This window comes from Salvelinus alpinus, chromosome 2, assembly GCF_045679555.1.
Source record: "Salvelinus alpinus chromosome 2, SLU_Salpinus.1, whole genome shotgun sequence".
In the NCBI taxonomy this organism is placed as follows: Eukaryota; Metazoa; Chordata; class Actinopteri; order Salmoniformes; family Salmonidae; genus Salvelinus; species Salvelinus alpinus.
The window spans coordinates 101,493,392-101,513,786 of NC_092087.1; the positions used below are offsets into that span (position 1 = coordinate 101,493,392).

Genomic DNA, 20,395 nt, shown 5'->3' on the forward strand with positions numbered 1-20,395 from the left:
CGGGCAGTCAGCTGCTGCTGCTCCAATACAGTATGAGGTGAGATGGTGAACTGACGTTGAACCGGGCAGTCAGCTGCTGCTGCTCCAATACAGTATGAGGTGAGACTGTGAACTGATGTTGAACTGGACAGTCAGCTGCTGCTGCTCCAAAACAGTATGAGGTGAGACGGTGAACTGACGTTGAACCGTGCAGTCAGCTGCTGCAGCTCCAATACAGTATGAGGTGAGACGGTGAACTGATGTTGAACAGGGCAGTCAGCTGCTGCTGCTCCAATACAGTATGAGGTGAGACTGTGAACTGACGTTGAACTGGACAGTCAGCTGCTGCTGCTCCAATACAGTATGAGGTGAGACGGTGAACTGACGTTGAACCGGGCAGTCAGCTGCTGCAGCTCCAATACAGTATGAGGTGAGACGGTGAACTGATGTTGAACAGGGCAGTCAGCTGCTGCTGCTCCAATACAGTATGAGGTGAGACGGTGAACTGATGTTGAACTGGGCAGTCAGCTGCTGCTGCTCCAATACAGTATGAGGTGAGAAGGTGAACTGAGCAGTCAGCTGCTGCTGCTCCAATACAGTATGAGGTGTGACGGTGAACTGGGCAGTCAGCTGCTGCTGCTCCAATACAGTATGAGGTGAGACTGTGAACTGATGTTGAACTGGACAGTCAGCTGCTGCTGCTCCAATACAGTATGAGGTGTAACGGTGAACTGGACAGTCAGCTGCTGCTGCTCCAATACAGTATGAGGTGTGACGGTGAACTGGGCAGTCAGCTGCTGCTGCTCCAATACAGTATGAGGTGTGACGGTGAACTGGGCAGTCAGCTGCTGCTGCTCCAATACAGTATGAGGTGAGACTGTGAACTGATGTTGAACTGGACAGTCAGCTGCTGCTGCTCCAATACAGTATGAGGTGAGACGGTGAACTGATGTTGAACACACTATGAGTGGAAAAAAGGTTATTATTGCTGTGGTGGAAATTCTAACCAATAAAAAGAGACTTTGACATTTCTTCAAACAATCAACCTTTATTTGGTAAGAATTGCAATAATGTAGCTGGTCAGCCCTACACTCTGAGGTGGAAGGCCGAGAGCTCGATGACACAAGGAGTTCAGAAGCCTTATATAGTCAAACTATCTTGTGCATATAGAAAACACGTGATCTTGGTATGTGTCCGTGTGTGGAGAACGAGACACAGACTAACTGGGAATTGGTCGTCTCGTTCTGTAGCAACAGCTAGTTATTCTAGTTTTCCAGTGAGGTGTCAAAACAACAGGAAATCACTCTAGACACAGTTCCTCTGAAGTAGATCAACGGTTCCCTGAATTGGGGCAAGCGCCTTTGGCCTGTCTGTCTAGAGGGTGTGTCTGGAACTAGTCTGGAGATAAATCAGATCCAGACTGAACTGTGTGATGTAGTAGGGAGTTGTAGTTTCTCTAGAGATAAATCAGACCCAGCCTGAACTGTGTGATGTAGTAGGGAGTTGTAGTTTCTCTAGAGATAAATCAGATCCAGCCTGAACTGTGTGATGTAGTAGGGAGTTGTAGTTTCTCAAGAGATAAATCAGACCCAGCCTGAACTGTGTGATGTAGTAGGGAGTTGTAGTTTCTCTAGAGATAAATCAGATCCAGACTGAACTGTGTGATGTAGTAGGGAGTTGTAGTTTCTCTAGAGATAAATCAGACCCAGCCTGAACTGTGTGATGTAGTAGGGAGTTGTAGTTTCTCTAGAGATAAATCAGATCCAGCCTGAACTGTGTGATGTAGTAGGGAGTTGTAGTTTCTCTAGAGATAAATCAGACCCAACCTGAACTGTGTGATGTAGTAGGGAGTTGTAGTTTCTCTAGAGATAAATCATATCCAGCCTGAACTGTTTGATGTAGTAAGGAATTGTAGTTTCTCTAGAGATAAATCAGATCCAGACTAGTAGGGAGTTGTACTTTCCAACAGGCCAATATTCTACGTAGTTTAGCGCATAAAACTTTTAATTAACTTCAATGACCATAATCCACTGCGCACTTACTTGTCTTGTTTGTGATTCTTTTACACCTGTTAAGTTATAAATAAAGAGTAAAAACTCAGACGATAAGTAAAGCTCAAACCAAGTTTATTCACCCACTGAGTCACAGCTGCATAAGACCAAGACAAATTCACACAAGCGCTGGTATTTAACCCTTTATGCTGAGTCTCCTCCTAACTGGTATTTAAATACCAGTACCAATATTTAAATAATCCTCCTTACACCTCTGTTGCTAGGCAGAACTTTAGTCACATGACTTCTTCCTCACTTCATCTGACCTCGGCCTAAATTCCTCCCTCCTCCCCACCTCACGGCTGTCCTGTTGACTTGTACCGGACTGTGGCTCTTCTCCTCCCCACCTCACGGCTGTCCTGTTGACTTGTTCCAGACTGTGGCCCTTCTCCTCCCCACCTCACGGCTGTCCTGTTGACTTGTACCGGACTGTGGCTCTTCTCCTCCCCACCTCACGGCTGTCCTGTTGACTTGTACCAGACTGTGGCCCTTCTCCTCCCCAGCTCACGGCTGTCCTGTTGACTTGTTCCAGACTGTGGCCCTTCTCCTCCCCACCTCACGGCTGTCCTGTTGACTTGTTCCAGACTGTGGCCCTTCTCCTCCCCACCTCACGGCTGTCCTGTTGACTTGTACCAGACTGTGGCCCTTCTCCTCCCCACCTCACGGCTGTCCTGTTGACTTGTTCCAGACTGTGGCCCTTCCCCTCTTCACCTCACGGCTGTCCTGTTGACTTGTTCCAGACTGTGGCCCTTCTCCTCCCACCTCAAGGCTGTCCTGTTGACTTGTTTCAGACTGTGGCCCTTCTCCTCCCCACCTCACGGCTATCCTGTTGACTTGTACCAGACTGTGGCCCTTCTCCTCCCCACCTCACGGCTGTCCTGTTGACTTGTACCGGACTGTGGCCCTTCCCCTCCCCACCTCACGGCTGTCCTGTTGACTTGTACCAGACTGTGGCCCTTCTCCTCCCCACCTCACGGCTGTCCTGTTGACTTGTACCAGACTGTGGCCCTTCTCCTCCCCAGCTCACGGCTGTCCTGTTGACTTGTTCCAGACTGTGGCCCTTCTCCTCCCCACCTCACGGCTGTCCTGTTGACTTGTACCAGACTGTGGCCCTTCTCCTCCTCACCTCACGGCTGTCCTGTTGACTTGTTCCAGACTGTGGCCCTTCTCCTCCTCACCTCACGGCTGTCCTGTTGACTTGTACCAGACTGTGGCCCTTCTCCTCCCCACCTCACGGCTGTCCTGTTGACTTGTACCAGACTGTGGCACTTCTCCTCCCCACCTCACGGCTGTCCTGTTGACTTGTACCAGACTGTGGCCCTTCTCCTCCCCACTTCACGGCTGTCCTGTTGACTTGTTCCAGACTGTGGCCCTTCTCCTCTTCACCTCACGGCTGTCCTGTTGACTTGTTCCAGACTGTGGCCCTTCTCCTCCTCACCTCACGGCTGTCCTGTTGACTTGTACCAGACTGTGGCCCTTCTCCTCCCCACCTCACGGCTGTCCTGTTGACTTGTTCCAGACTGTGGCCCTTCTCCTCCCCACCTCACGGCTGTCCTGTTGACTTGTACCAGACTGTGGCCCTTCTCCTCCCCACCTCACGGCTGTCCTGTTGACTTGTTCCAGACTGTGGCCCTTCTCCTCTTCACCTCACGGCTGTCCTGTTGACTTGTACCAGACTGTGGCCCTTCTCCTCACGGCTGTCCTGTTGACTTGTACCAGACTGTGGCCCTTCACCTCACGGCTGTCCTGTTGACTTGTACCAGACTGTGGCCCTTCTCCTCACGGCTGTCCTGTTGACTTGTACCAGACTGTGGCCCTTCTCCTCCCCACCTCACGGCTGTCCTGTTGACTTGTACCAGACTGTGGCCCTTCTCCTCACGGCTGTCCTGTTGACTTGTACCAGACTGTGGCCCTTCTCCTCCCCACCTCACGGCTGTCCTGTTGACTTGTACCAGACTGTGGCCCTTCTCCTCCCCACCTCACGGCTGTCCTGTTGACTTGTACCAGACTGTGGCCCTTCTCCTCACGGCTGTCCTGTTGACTTGTACCAGACTGTGGCCCTTCTCCTCCCCACCTCACGGCTGTCCTGTTGACTTGTACCAGACTGTGGCCCTTCTCCTCACGGCTGTCCTGTTGACTTGTACCAGACTGTGGCCCTTCTCCTCCCCACCTCACGGCTGTCCTGTTGACTTGTACCAGACTGTGGCCCTTCTCCTCACGGCTGTCCTGTTGACTTGTACCAGACTGTGGCTGACAGACATTTTGACAGAATGTAAACGTTCTACATTCTCAAACAGTGACAAGAATAAGGATATTTTATATTTTCAAGTTCAGAAGTCAGAACCCATGACCTGCTATGTAAAACAGACAGAAGAATGCACAATGGTCAATGCTATCTGGGATCCTTGGGACAACCCTAACCTTAACCCTTTTAAATGTCAACTTCAACGGGCTAGGGACGTCCCAATGATGTATCTCTTCCTGAAAATACATGATCTAAGTGATTGATAGTTGGTATTCAGCAATCATAAAGCCTTATTTACTTTAATGAACTACTAAAATAGTGATTTTGTCAGAGCACAGACAGCAGCTCTACACTTTATTGACTGACTGATCCATTCATTCTTCCATCCCTCTTCAGCCTTCCTCTCCTCTGAAGACCCAGTGAGGGTGGAGCTCAGTCAGAGAGCTGTTGAGGGACTGGTTAGGAAGAACACTTCTACAGAGAGGTGAGAGGTCACACATGGTTTAGATGGTAAATATTTATGTCCCCTTAGCGGTTCATCACGTCAGCAAAAGGTAATATGTTCCATCATCCATGTTTATTTACATTAGTGCAAATTGTCCACAGATATTGGTGTAATTTCTCCCCCTTTTGGCTGTATGAAAGTTAATTTCCCCTCAGGCACATTCATTTGTTCTTTGATATTAGATGTAGATGCTCTATATCCATTACTTCGAGTGTTTTATATAATATGATTAAATGTGTTTCTTTCTGTGTTGCAGGGGCAGTCAAGAAATGGAACGGCAAGGCCACAGAACATGACATAAGCAGAGCTGTGGGAGACTACCTCAAGCCCCTGGTAGAGCCGGGGGGGGGGGGGGGGGGGTGTTTACCACTCCTTCAGCAGGCTGGAAAAGTGGGATTGATCTGTTTTTCATACTAAGATGGACCAAGAGTCTGTTGATTGGTCGGTCATTGGGTTAATTTGTTTTACAATATGTTGAAATCAAATGAAGCTTTATTTATACAGCACATTTTAGACATGGATGCAACACAATGGCTTCACATTAAAAAACTATGAAAATAAACAGAATATTTATTAGTTCCATAGTATATTTAGTACACAACAAACATAAGAGGATAAAAAACAGAAAGACTAATGAGCATTCTAAGGAAATTCCATTGATTCAAATATTAATTGGACGCAATATCTAATCCAAAATATAAGCAGTTTTTTTAGGAGGGGCACTGAAAGTTGACTAGTAACAACAACTGGGACATAAGACACCCACCATGAGACACACTAAATCTGCCCAAGAAGAGGAAAACAAAAGAAAAACCCAAAACAAACTTAAAGACAGGAAGCAAACCAAAAAAGTGGAGCAACTCAAGGTGTTGACTCTCCACATCTATCAAGACAACTGGAGCACTGGGCCAGACACTCTTAAATAGAACCTGGACCAGCTCAGGTGAAACACCTTCCCACTAACGAGATGGACAAGCCAGCACAGGTGTTACACATACTGACTAACGGGGTGACACCAATCGATGTGCCAAAGACACATTTCAGTTGAACAACTGACTAGAAAACAACTTCCATTTCACATAATCAACTACAATGCTTCACCTTCTACAATATAAACATGGTGTCTACTGGCTGTCTACAATTAAAACAAGAAAAAAACATGTATTTCTAAATAATAATATACAATGGTATAATTTTTTTCTCCTTTTTCTTTCTATAGAATCCTAAAACTCACTAGCTTCTAGAACTCTCGTCCACTTGGAATGAGCGCAAACAAAACTCAAATCAAATTGTATTAGTCACATTCGCTGAATACATGTGTAGACCTAACAGTGAAATGCTTACTTACGAGCCCAACCGACAGTGCAGTTGAAAAAAAAATACAGATAAGAATAAGAGATAAAACTCATCTCCAAACGGAAAAACGTGTTAAAATAAATTGTGATCCTGGTTAAATGCACAACACAAATATTTTGACTGCCCATCCTTGAAACAATCAGCTACCAAGTTGTCGTTACCACATGCTCTAGTACATTTGGGTTGGCACATCTGAGAATGAATCCTGATATTCTAAAAGCAGGGCAACAATGTCAATATAATTGTACCCAAAAAATAGTCAGTTGGTTACAATATGATTACTAAATGTTACATGAAATGTAAATATTAAATATTTGGTTGCATAGTCTTATTTTCAAAGTATTTTCAATTACATTTTGCTAGGTGGGATAGCCCAATGTTAAAACACAGTTTGTACACAGTTTAATCAATAACCAATATGCAGAAACAGTTTGTGATATATTAAAACATAAACATAAAATTGGCAGTATACACAAACATCTGCCACAATAATCACATTACTTGTATTTTTTAAAACAAGCTCCTTATAAACTGCACAAGCACCAAAAACACTGTTGTTTTGACAAGCGGCAATAAATCACTGATATCGATTAGGGGGAAATCAGGTTGTTTGTGCTGTTGAAACTAACACAACTAAAAAAACACATGGAAATGGGAGATATCTTTTACCTCACTGGTTAGAGGACAACCCGCAGAAGACAGTCTGCTACATTTTGGAGTGATGCATTTCAATTTAAGGGTCGCTAAACAAAGGAACACAACACTTATTTGTCATAACTCATCGGTAAAATCATTTGTGCGAGAGGGGAGATGAGGTTGCACGTCCTGTTAAAACTAACAGCTCAAAAACCACACGGAATCTGGGAGTAATGTGTACATCCCTGGTTAGAGGACAATTTGTAGAAAACAGCTCGCTACATTTCGAAGTGTTGCATTTTGATTCAAGTGGGTCACCAATGTGGTGTAACACAACTCTTTTTGTTAGTCACTTTTTGTTAAATCTCATAAATAGTACTCTTTCAATTCAGAGCCTGTATTTTTCCGTGAGCATCCATATCATGCTGAAATCAATAGAACAGGGGCAAACGTTCAGAGTTCTACATTGTGACATTATTAAAATACTCCTACTACAATGTTAAAACATTCTACATTTTGACATCATTAAAATACTCTTCCTACAATGTCAAAACATTCTACATTGTGACATTAATTCACTGATATCATGAAACAACTCCTTCATGTATGTCTTTTCTGATATTTGATCAGAGATCTTTTATCAGATTATCTCTGGTCACAGCTATGAGATTTCTCTCCTGTGTGTGTTCTCTGGTGCACTGTCAGATCGCTAGATCGAACAAAACTCGTCCCACATTGATCACAGCTATAAGTTTTCTGTCCTTCATGTATGTATTTTCTGATGTTTGATCAGAGGTATTTTATCAGATTATCTCTGGTCACACTGATCACAGCTGAGATTTCTCTCCTGTATGTGTTATATGGTTTGTAGTCCGCTTGCTAGACTTAGTAAAACTCTTCCCACATTGAGCACAGCTATAAGATTTCTCTCCTGTGTGTGTTTTCTCTGGTGTGATATCAGGCTGGTTGACTGAGTAAAACTCTTCCCACATTGATTACAGCTAAAAGGCTTCTCTCCTGTGTGTGTTCTCTGGTGTCTAGTCAGACAGCTAGACTCAGTAAAGCTCTTCCCACATTGAGCACAGCTATAAGATTTCTCTCCTGTGTGTGTTCTCCGGTGTTTAGTCAGACTGTTAGATGTAACAAATCTCTTCCCACATTCATCACAGCTATACGATTTCTCTCCTGTGTGTGTTCTCCTGTGTTTAGTCAGACTGTTAGATGTAACAAATCTCTTCCCACATTCATCACAGTTATAAGGTTTCTCTCCTGTGTGTGTTCTCTGGTGTGATATCAGGCCAGTTGATCGAGTAAAACTCTTCCCACATTGAGCACAGCTATAAGATTTCTCTCCTGTGTGTGTTCTCCGGTGTTTAGTCAGACTGTTAGATGTAACAAATCTCTTCCCACATTCATCACAGCTATAAGATTTCTCTCCTGTGTGTGTTCTACGGTGTGATGTCAGGCTGGATGAACGAGTAAAACTCTTCCCACATTGAGCACAGCTATAAGGTTTCTCTCCTGTGTGTGTTCTACGGTGTGATTTCAGGCTGGTTGACTGAGTAAACCTCTTCCCACATTGATTACAGCTAAAAGGCTTCTCTCCTGTGTGTGTTCTCTGGTGTCTAGTCAGACAGCTAGACTCAGTAAAGCTCTTCCCACATTGAGCACAGCTATAAGATTTCTCTCCTGTGTGTGTTCTCCTGTGTTTAGTCAGACTGTTAGATGTAACAAATCTCTTCCCACATTCATCACAGTTATAAGGTTTCTCTCCTGTGTGTGTTCTCTGGTGTGATATCAGGCCAGTTGATCGAGTAAAACTCTTCCCAAATTGATTACAGCTAAAAGGCTTCTCTCCTGTGTGTGTTCTCTGGTGTTTAGTCAGACAGCTAAACTCAGTAAAGCTCTTCCCACATTGAGCACAGCTATAAGATTTCTCTCCTGTGTGTGTTCTCCGGTGTTTAGTCAGACTGTTAGATGTAACAAATCTCTTCCCACATTCATCACAGCTATAAGATTTCTCTCCTGTGTGTGTTCTACGGTGTGATGTCAGGCTGGATGAACGAGTAAAACTCTTCCCACATTGAGCACAGCTATAAGGTTTCTCTCCTGTGTGTGTTCTACGGTGTGATTTCAGGCTGGTTGACTGAGTAAACCTCTTCCCACATTGATTACAGCTAAAAGGCTTCTCTCCTGTGTGTGTTCTCTGGTGTCTAGTCAGACAGCTAGACTCAGTAAAGCTCTTCCCACATTGAGCACAGCTATAAGATTTCTCTCCTGTGTGTGTTCTCCTGTGTTTAGTCAGACTGTTAGATGTAACAAATCTCTTCCCACATTCATCACAGCTATAAGGTTTCTCTCCTGTGTGTGTTCTCTGGTGTGATATCAGGTCGGTTGATCGAGTAAAACTCTTCCCACATTGGGCACAGTTATAAGGTTTCTCTCCTGTGTGTGTTCTCTGGTGTGATATCAGGCTGGCTGATTGAGTAAAACTCTTTCCACATTGAGTACAGCTAAAAGGTTTCTCTCCTGTGTGGATTCTCTGATGAATTTTAATGCCCGTTGATGAGGTGAATCTCTTCCCACAGTCAGAGCAGCAGTGAGTTCTCTTCCCTGTGGGTCTCTGCTGGTATTTCTTGAGGTGTTCTAATGTGGAGAGACTCTTCTCTGCCTTGTCAGCATCATGAGGTTGTTGAGGCTCCCTAGAGGATCCACGACAGTCACATCTCTCTCCTGCGTGAATAACAAAGTCAGACAGATGGTTAAAGGCCCACAAAATGAGCAAGAATAGTCATATTTTGTCTTGTTTTCACATTAGTAGTAACATCGATGATTGAGTTATTCAAGTTATTAAGGTTAATTATTAATTCAGGTTCAATATTAATGAGGGTTTGTACACTAAGTGTTTGCCAAATTGGCACAAAACTTCCCCTAACAACAACATAGACCTACTGTAGGACCCCTAACTTCATCTAACATAGACCTACTATAGGACCCATAACTTCACCCAACAACAACATAGATCTACTGTAGGACCCCTAACAACAACATAGACCTACTGTAGGACCCATAACAACAACAAATTAGACCTACTGTAGGACCCCTAACTTAACCTAACAACATAGACCTACTACGCATATAGAAGTAGGACTAGTCTACCTGGCCTGAGCCCAAATGTAGGCCTATAAATGTGCCAATTTGGGGATGTCTGATAGTATTTCTGATTGTCTTAACGCACCACCACCAATGAGCTGAGGAGCTTCTCAAAGCAAATTTCTCTTCACCTCAAACAGCAAGTAAACAAAGTCTAATCAAAATCAATTGCAAATGACAATAGTTCCTCAAAGTATTTGAAAGACATTTCCAGCTCTCGCCCTTTCGATAACCACCCGGCACAAAAGGGAAAAACGTAATGCGCTGATCCAGTGGAAATGTCGTAAAATACCTGATTACTTCTTATCCCTTTCACAAATAGCCGACAACTGTGTCTGTCTTGAACTCACTGGCGCGAGAAACCGAGAACCCAGAATTATTTTAAACAATGTTTCAAGTTCGTTATAGACAGGCCATGTGATTTATAGGACATCTATTTGCAATGTTTTTATTTGTTATGTAGGCTAGTTTTTACATAATTGGCAATGGCAATGAAAGTTACTTTTAGATTTGTATCATTTTCATTTTGATAGAATGTAGATTAATCACAGACAATGATTTTGAGATACTATTATAAATTAAATGAAACTGTTCCAGTAAAATGAACATATGAAAATCATAACTGGCACCAGATCAGTAGAAATGGTAAGATACATTTGCACTCCAAATGTAGGTTGCTGACTGCTTGTGTAGCCGATTACCAGCAACGTCAGAATGTATGAAGGACAGCAAGAGGAGGTGGTTCAGGAAGAGTTTCTTCTCTTCTGGTTGGGCTATATTGATGTAATGGCATGAAAATAAACGCTGAATATTATACAATGATTTATCAACAGCTCTAACAATTTGACCCCCACAGGAAATCTACACTGGCAATTCTAGAATATACTATATAGCCTAGAAACCGGTTCAACTATCATTATGACATCATGGATGAATTCTAGAATATACTATATATCCTAGAAACCTGGTTAAACTATCATTATGACATCATGGATGAATTCTAGAATATACTATATATCCTAGAAACCTGGTTAAAATATCATTATGACATCATGGATGGCCAGTCCTTGTATTCATAGTGTAGTGAATTCAGGGGGTAGCCCTGAGCTGGACTCAAACCTGGGTCCAGCGACTGTCAAGCCAACACCTTAAAACTGTTTTGCCAAGATGTCTGAACTTCTTGACGAGGTCGCTAGGTTTTGGGTTACGGTTGATACAATAGCTTTCTCTATTAATTTGAGAGTGGTTACATTTCTCCAGACCCCATCCCTCAGCTGTTTACCAAACCAAGTCTCTGGGCAGCCATTTTGTTGCTGTTTAAATACTAGGTTGTCCCTTTAAAAAAGCCACACAAGAATCAATCAACCAATAACAAAGCTGTAATTCCACCACTATTTTGCTAATAAGATGGATGGGGCTGGAGAAATGTAACTACTTTCAAATTCATAGACAGACCTATGGATGCAAGGACTGACCATCCATGATATCAACATTATAGTTTTAACCATGTTGAGTCTGTTGATTTACATTGTTTCTATACATTGGAGTAAAAAAAGCTTATTTGGTGTTCTGATGGGGTACAACAGTTGAACTAAGCTCATGAGGCATGTGTTATATTCTTCAAGAATCAATGGCTATAAATAAATAATTTAAAAATCAAAATATGGATGTGGTAATTGCAGATTTCCCCTTTAACACCACACATCCTTCCAGTGACTGGAGCGAATTTCAAAAATCGCTGAAGCTGGAGACTTATATTTCCCTCACCAACTTTAAACATCAGCTATCTGAGCAGCTAACCGATCGCTGCAGCTGTACATGTACTTTTCTGCTCTTTTGCACACCAGTATCTCTACTTGCACATCATCATCTGCTCATTTATCACTCCAGTGTTAATCTGCTAAATTGTAATTCTTCGCTACTATGGACTATTCATTGCCTACCTCCTCATGCCTTTTGCACACACTATATATAGACTTTCTTTTTTTCTACTGTGTCATTGACTTGTTTATTGTGTTGTTGGCTTGTTTATTGTTTATTCCATGTTATTCCATGTGTAACTCTGTGTTGTTGTCTGTGTCACACTGCTTTGCTTTATCTTTATCTTTATCCCCATACACTACCCACCACTGCGACCTGTACGCTCTCGTTGGCTGGCCCTCGCTTCATACTCGTCGCCAAACCCACTGGCTCCAGGTCATCTACAAGAACCTGCTTGGTAAAGTCCCCCCTTATCTCAGCTCGCTGGTCACCATAGCAGCACCTACCTGTAGCACGCGCTCCAGCAGGTATATCTCTCTGGTCACCCCCAAAACCAATTCTTCCTTTGGCCGCCTCTCCTTCCAGTTCTCTGCTGCCAATGACTGGAACGAACTACAAAAATCTCTGAAACTGGAAACACTTATCTCCCTCACTAGCTTTAAGCACCAGCTGTCAGAGCAGCTCATAGATTACTGCACCTGTACATAGCCCATCTATAATTTAGCCCAAACAACTACCTCTTTACCTACTGTATTCATTTATTTATTTTGCTCTTTGCTCCTTTGCACCCCATTATTTCTATCTCTACTTTGCACTTTCTTCCACTGCAAACCAACCATTCCAGTGTTTTTATTTTATTTATTTTTTATTAACTTGCTATATTGTATTTACTTCGCCGCCATGGCCTTTTTATATTTTTATTTATTTATATATATATTTTGTTTGCCTTTCACCTCCCTTACCTCACTTGCTCACATTGTATATAGACTTATTTTTCTACTGTATTATTGACTGTATGTTTGTTTTACTCCATGTGTAACCATATGTTGTTGTATGTGTCGAACTGCTTTGCTTTATCTTGGCACGGTCGCAATTGTAAATGAGAACGTGTTCTCAATTTGCCTACCTGGTTAAATAAAGGTGAAATAAATAAAAATAAAATCTTGGCCAGGTCGCAGTTGTAAATGAGAACTTGTTCTCAACTGGCCTACCTGGTTAAATACAAAAAGTCTTAACTTTTGACACCATGGCCACCTGGTTAAACTATCATTATGACATCATGGTCACCATGTTAAACTATCATTATGACATCATAGCCACCTGGTTAAATAAAAAAATAAAACAGTTCAACAACTGCAGAGTTTGTGCCTCTGTTTTTAAGGTAGTACTTACTTGTGTTAATCAGGGCCCGTTCATCCTTAGAACCATTGGATGCCTTAAGATGCGTTTGGGAAACCGAGCCCAGATATTCAGTTTCCTCCTCCTCTTCTTCCAATGTGATAGTCATCTCCCCATCCTCCTCTTTCACTCCAAAAACTGCAGCCTCCTCTTTCTCTTCCTCCTCTTCTTTTACTGTAACTTCCTCTTTCAATCTGAACGCGTCTTCCTCTTCTTTCACTGTAACGTCTTTCTCTTCTTCTTTCACGGTAACGGCCTCACCGTCTACTTCTTGTTTTACTGTGATATCCTTCTCTTCCTTCTCCTCTTTGACGAGAGCTTCTTTCTCCGTCCAGCAGTCCTCCTCTTCATTAACAAGAGAGTAGCTTAGTGACCTCATGGGTGGAGATGTTAGCTAGCTAGGCTAATGCTAACTTAACCAGCCCGCTAGATGAATAATAAAAACAATACCGTAAATATGAAATTAAAACGGATAACTAACTAAGCGACATAAGTGGTTTTAAAATACAGTGGCAAATATACACTAAAGCGTCTAAAGAGCTTTATTGGTTCGTCTATTTTGGCTAGCAAGCTACCGAGGTGGCTGACTGTCTGTTGCTGCTGTTGAAAGAAGCGTTCCGTCCACTAGATTATACGTCACAGTAGCAGCATTGCCTTAAAGTCGCAGACCTCATCTGTTGACTGGAGTGGGCAACGCATTTGAGTAAAATGTAAATTTAATTTTCAGACAAAAAATTAAAGGGTAGGATTCAGGGAATTAGCTAGTCCTAAAATATTAATTAGCCCCCTCTAAATAAATCAATATCAGTCAATATATTTTTTCTGTGATTTCTTATTTCTTCTTATTTCGCCATCGCATCTTAAACATCTTACCGGCCCGGCACTAGGACCGGGGGAGGCTGCTGCTGCGCTAGTGACTGTTAGACTTTCTTCAGCAAAGATGGCGGACAGAAATACTAGGAGAGAGGTGTACGCCTACACAGAACTGTACTGAATCAAAGATGGCGGACAGAAATACTAGGAGAGAGGGGTACCCCTACACAGAACTGTACTGCATCAAAGATGACAAACATAAATACTAGAAGAGAGGGGAACCCCTACACAGAACTGAACTGAATCAAAGATGGCGGATAGAAATACTAGGAGAGAGGGGTAACCCTACACAGAACTGAACTGAATCAAAGATGGCGGACAGAAATACTAGGAGAGAGGGGTACCCCTACACAGAACTGTACTGCATCAAAGATGACAAACATAAATACTAGAAGAGAGGGGAACCCCTACACAGAACTGAACTGAATCAAAGATGGCGGATAGAAATACTAGGAGAGAGGGGTAACCCTACACAGAACTGAACTGAATCAAAGATGGCGGACATAAATACTAGAAGAGAGGGGTACCCCTACACAGAACTGAACTGAATCAAAGGTGGCGGACAGAAATACTAGAATGGAAGCAACTGTAAGGGATTATAACGTCATAACGAATCATGCAAAAAACATGTACAGTTGACAGGAATGTTAGTTCATGTAGAGACAAATGATTATGCATTTTTTTATCATAAAGTTAATTTATGAAAATCGCCATTTAGCAAGGTAGCTGACATTAGCCAGCTAGCTGACTAGCTAACATTAGCCAGCTAGCTGACCCAGCTAACATTAGCCAGCTAGCTGACTAGCTTTATGGGTGTTGTGACATGAGTATGAAATTGTAATTCTGGTTGTTTTAGGGACTCCTGAAACAACCAGCAAACCAGGCGGTTGATTTGTGAAACAGTGGATGTATAGAATCTAGCTTGCTGAAGAATTTACTGCAAATTGAATGTACAATTTTGTAAGCTTTCCTTGCTGATATTTACCATGCAGATAGATGAAATAACGTAGCTAGCTATGTTCTTGCTTATTGTGCAGTGGATGATTAAAATACCTCTATGCCTATGGATGTGTAGCTAGCTATCTAGCCGATCTGTGTATGGACCCAAACGTTTGGTATACATATTAGTTCAGAACCTCAGCTATCACAGACAGTTGTATCAACTTCAAAACAGCCTGAATGACATTAATGAAGCCTATGGACTGAGTAGAATATAATATCATGTTGTGCCAAGGATGCACGTCTTATTTACATGTAGTTATTACCATGCATGAGATCCCCACATTGTAGCCTGTACATTTAATATATTCAATGATCATGTACTCTACCTTGGCAAATAAAGGTGCAGTTTAGGTATGAATGTCTTTGAGATTATTTTTCAGTCATATCCAATACCAGGAGAATCAAATTCCAGTATTTGAATGATGCTGTGTCTGCATGTATGTATTACAATTATACACTTCAACAGTGTTTACCAATCTTGGTCCTGGGACATCAATGGTTACACATTGTAACTAATAGACTAGAAACAGGATTTAACTAGTTAATTCATATATACAGAAATATAATGTTAAAACAGAACACTACACTTCCTATGCATCATGTAAATACTCCAACACCGGTTCATCTCAACATCTAATGCCCTTCATCTGCATTGATCTGATAAACACAGGATAGGTGGAGTATTTCATCACATTACACTTCATTTCAACCAGTAGAGAATGTGAAACGCTTTTTTGAAAAGCTCATTGTCCAAGTGTTATAAATACAAGTTCAATCTGTACTTCAATGCACATCTGTTGTGCATTATAAAAACAGAGGAAGAAAGAGGAGGTGGAGAGAGAGGTGTAAAAGACAGAAAGGGAAAGAGGTAAGCACATAGGAGCAGGGAAGGCAGCACATGATTAATGAATCACAGTGCTACCTAAATATTCTCTCAGTTTATCACAATTACATAATAGTGTCTCTAGTCGGCCCAAAGGTTATCTTAAAAGCAGGTGAGGTGGCGATGATGGGACTGGGGGTTGGCATCCTCTCACATCAAAACATATCTGCAGACGAGAGACAGATGGAGAGAGAGAGCATGTTTAAGCCTTGTGTTTTAATTTTTTATTCTAACATTGTTAATCATCAATCAGGAGGTGAAATGCAAAACTGACCTGGGATCATTAACTCTGGGACTACTGCATCTCTGTCTGTATTTCAATGTAAAGCATCTCTTTAATAATACTTCCTGTATAATATAAACTGACCTGGGATCATTAACTCTGGGACTACTGCATCTCTCTGTATTTCAATGTAAAGCATCTCTTTAATAATATTTTCTGTATAATATAAACTGACCTGGGATCATTAACTCTGGGACTACTGCATCTCTGTCTGTATTTCAATGTAAAGCATTTCTTTAATAATACTTCCTGTTGTCCTGACCAAGTGACCTCTCACCTCTGATCATGCTGTGCCCTCGATGTAGCCAGTTCAGATGCAGGAGGGGTTCACCGACACAGCTGATATAACCTAGAGGATTTAGGGAGAAGCGGAGAGAGGGATGAAGTGAAGGAGAGAGACTGTTATTGAGAAAATAGCCACAGTGTTCAACAGGAATCTGTGTGTGGCCTCACCTGGTGTCCACACCACACTAAGTGGCTGCAGAGTACTTTATGCTGAAAAACATGAACGGACACACAAGGACAAACAATATAGCGTAGTTATAGAAATAATGAAGTGTCTTACTATTCTCCATGATTGGCCCTCTTGCCTATTCTTTGAAGGTGGAAGGAGCCACAGTTATACACCTGAACCTGCTTACTGCACAACACAATCCATCAATCAGATTGATACATGAGTGTGTAGGTGTGGGTTATAGAGTGTCTAATTGTTCTACGTTTTTTCAATATTAGTGATTTAAAACAGCCTGTTTTGTTTTTGCACAGACATCACACCCTTACCTAAACAGCACCCTCACATGAGAAGTAGAAATCAAAGGGAGAGACACTGTGAATTGAATAACTGCAGTTGACATAGCTAAGTAAATGGAAGAATACTCTTATTGCAATGTGGATGGCTCTTAAAAGAGCCTTTGGTTGTGCATAGTGTAGTCTATGGTGTTGCCAGGGAACAGCACCCTCTTAAAAGAGCCTTTGGTTGTGCATAGTGTAGTCTATGGTGTTGCCAGGGAACAGCACCCTCTTAAAAGAGCCTTTGGTTGTGCATAGTGTAGTCTATGGTGTTGCCAGGGAACAGCACCCTCTTAAAAGAGCCTTTGGTTGTGCATAGTGTGGTCTATGGTGTTGCCAGGGAACAGCACCCTCTTTGAAGAAGTAGGAGGTGAAGATCTCCTGCACACGGATTGCCTCTCTTGCTGCGTTGTTGGACCCCATCCTTGAAACATCCTGCAGAGCAGCAGACTCCTCCTCTGGGACACGGCGGCGAGCTGCAGATCCCCTCCTGGTTCTCGTGTCCATCCTCATGAAGTTACGCAGGACACAGGTAGCCTTCACACATCTGAGTTCCTCCAGGAGACAGTCCCAGATGACCCTGGTCACCCAACCTTGCAGTGCCCTACACGGTAACTGTAGGCAATCGTTTTGCAGGAATCTCCAGTTACAAGGTATCTGTAGGAATACGGAAGACAATGTAATTATTAGACTGTTACATCACCAGGTCATTGTGGATTACTAAAGTATAATATCCCTGATAACAAATCATGATAACATTGGATTGATAGATGCATGGGCACACATATGTACATGTGTAGCATGTGACAATAACAGGATCATATCAAGGATGACATCACAAATGAATACATAAATACCACTTGAAGCTTGATGATGAGTTGATCATTTGAATCAGCTGTGCAGTGCTGAGGCAAAAACAACAATGTACCTCTTTGAGTCCCCAGGATTGAGAACCACTGCTCTTCATTGGGACCTCTTCATATGTAGACTGGCTTTCATAGCGCTCTTTATCTGAGGACAGAAAACCTCACAAGAAACACACTTCATTATAGTCAAATTACACCACACTGAATATTATGTTACTATTATCTCTGTCTGAAACACTCATCCAGCCATTCCCTCATCCTCACTTCTAGGGTCAGGAACAACACAAAAGTACCTGCCCTATCCAGAATAGCCTCCTCTCTCACTGACAGTTGGGGCTGCTATCCTTTCACCCTCCATGGCTGTTAGCTAGCTACCTACAAATGCATTGGAGTTTGTTTTTTACAGTGATAAATACATCAAGATAGCTAGCTAATATGAAGTTAGACAGCTGATGATATTTAATTCACTTAGCTATCTATCTATACAGTATTTGAAGTTGGTTAGACAGCTAGCTAGCTCATTTAGCAGCTCGTTTGAGTTAGCCTGCACTGTAGCTAGTTAGCTAATAATACATCGTTGTTTTTACATTTTCCAAATCTATTTCCTTACTTGAAGAGGTTCTCCCAGCCATGTGGACAACTGGAAACAGGGCAGCAAAGTTTGTCCCCAGAGCGTTTTAGAGGATATTACTATTGAACTATGAACCCATTTAATAACCAGACCTTCATACAAACTTGCTCTGCTGAATTCTTGACGGAGTCACAAAGGGCGGCCTAAGCGGCACACAGCAATTTACCGCCATTTATCTAGTGTACATTCACCCTCAGTCACCTTGTCCTAGAGAGATTTACATGGTTATCAAAACGTCACACCAGGGTGAGCCTAAACAAAACACAGCCCTGTGGTGAAAATGAATAGTGTAAAAACGATGTGAACCATTTCCCTGTTTGACCTGTAGTTGTTATGGATAGTATGACTCTACAGCGCCCCACAGTGGACGGGTTACAATATGTTACATTGATAAAGCATTTACATTACATTTAAGTCATTTAGCAGACGCTCTTATCCAGAGCGACTTACAAAATTGGAAAGTTCATACATATTCATCCTGGTCCCCCCGTGGGGAATGAACCCACAACCCTGGCGTTGCAAGCGCCATGCTCTACCAACTGAGCCACACGGGACCACTTTATTTAACCTCCATGACGGGTCACAATATGTTCCATTGATAAAGCAGACTTTATTTAACCTCCATGACGGGTCACAATATGTTCCATTGATAAAGCAGACTTTATTTAACCTTGACATCTTGTTTTTACATGACGTTGTAGATTGCAGCGGTATATAGTATGTATTTAGGATGTTTTCAGCGTGTTTTTAACCCTTTCAGACAATGGATTAATCGCAGTTTGAAAAAACAGTACACTAACATTACACTAAGTAAACTCAATTTTGACAGTCCAAAAGAAAACACACATTCTCAGTCAAAAACACAAGTCTTTTTTAGGTACCTTAACCCGGGTAAATCTCTTTCCACACTGGGAGCAGTGGTGCATCTTTTTTTCCTGTGTGTGTCCTCTCATGCTGGTTCAGGTTTCCAAACTGTACAAAATTATTTCCACAATGGGAACATTGGTAAGGCTTTTCTCCTGTGTGTATTCTCTCATGCTTCTTCAGGCTCCCTAACCACCTAAAACTCTTTCCACACAAGGAGCAGTGGTAAGGCTTCTCTTCTTTGTGTATTCTCTTATGTGTTTTCAGGCTCCCTAACTGAGTAAAACTCTTTCCACACAAGGAGCAGTGATGTCGTCCTGCTGGTTTGGACGTCTCTGGGTCTGGTTCCCCTGAAGGACTCTTCCTGCTGTCAGAAGGAGAGTCTGGTCTCTCTCCTGTCAAAGACAAACATATTATTTAATTATTTTTTTATTATTATTTTTTTTTTTTACCTTTATTTTACTAGGCAAGTCAGTTAAGAAAAAATTCTTATTTTCAATGACGGCCTAGGAACAGTGGGTTAACTGCCTGTTCAGGGGCAGAACGACAGATTTGTACCTTGTCAGCTCGGGGATTTGATCTCGCAACCTTTCGGTTACTAGTCCAACGCTCTAACCACTAGGCTACTAGGCTAATTAAACAGACTTGAATGAAACCTCCACATGATCAAACTTCCTATGACGTTTAATCTAGACTAGATCCCTCAATCACCTGAAGTCAGTTTTCACAAGTATTATAAAACCGACTTCAAAATTCAGGTCTCTGTGTGCTTCTTAGGATGTCCAGGCAGGTGATTCACTTCTAACCGAAGTCTTGCAGGTGTTTACATGGTTTGACACATATGCCAGGTGATTCACTTCTAACCGAAGTCTTGCAGGTGTTTACATGGTTTGACACACCTGCCAGGTGATTCACTTCTAACCGAAGTCTTGCAGGTGTTTACATGGTTTGACACATCTGCCAGGTGATTCACTTCTAACCGAAGTCTTGCAGGTGTTTACATGGTTTGACACATCTGCCAGGTGATTCACTTCTAACCGAAGTCTTGCAGGTGTTTACATGGTTTGACACATCTTCCAGGTGATTAAAAATCTAATTTCAGTACCAGTGTATTATATAT

At 42.3% G+C, this 20,395-nt stretch overlaps 1 protein-coding gene and 1 pseudogene across 1 annotated transcript in view; one reads left to right on the forward strand and one right to left on the reverse strand.

Moving 5' to 3' along the window:
* Positions 1-13,689, reverse strand: part of LOC139546813 (zinc finger protein ZFP2-like) — a 44,226-nt pseudogene extending 30,537 nt beyond the window's left edge.
* The window catches only part of LOC139546522 (zinc finger protein ZFP2-like), a 415,728-nt gene that overhangs the window by 16,134 nt on the left and 379,199 nt on the right, over positions 1-20,395 (forward strand). The window lies entirely within an intron of this gene.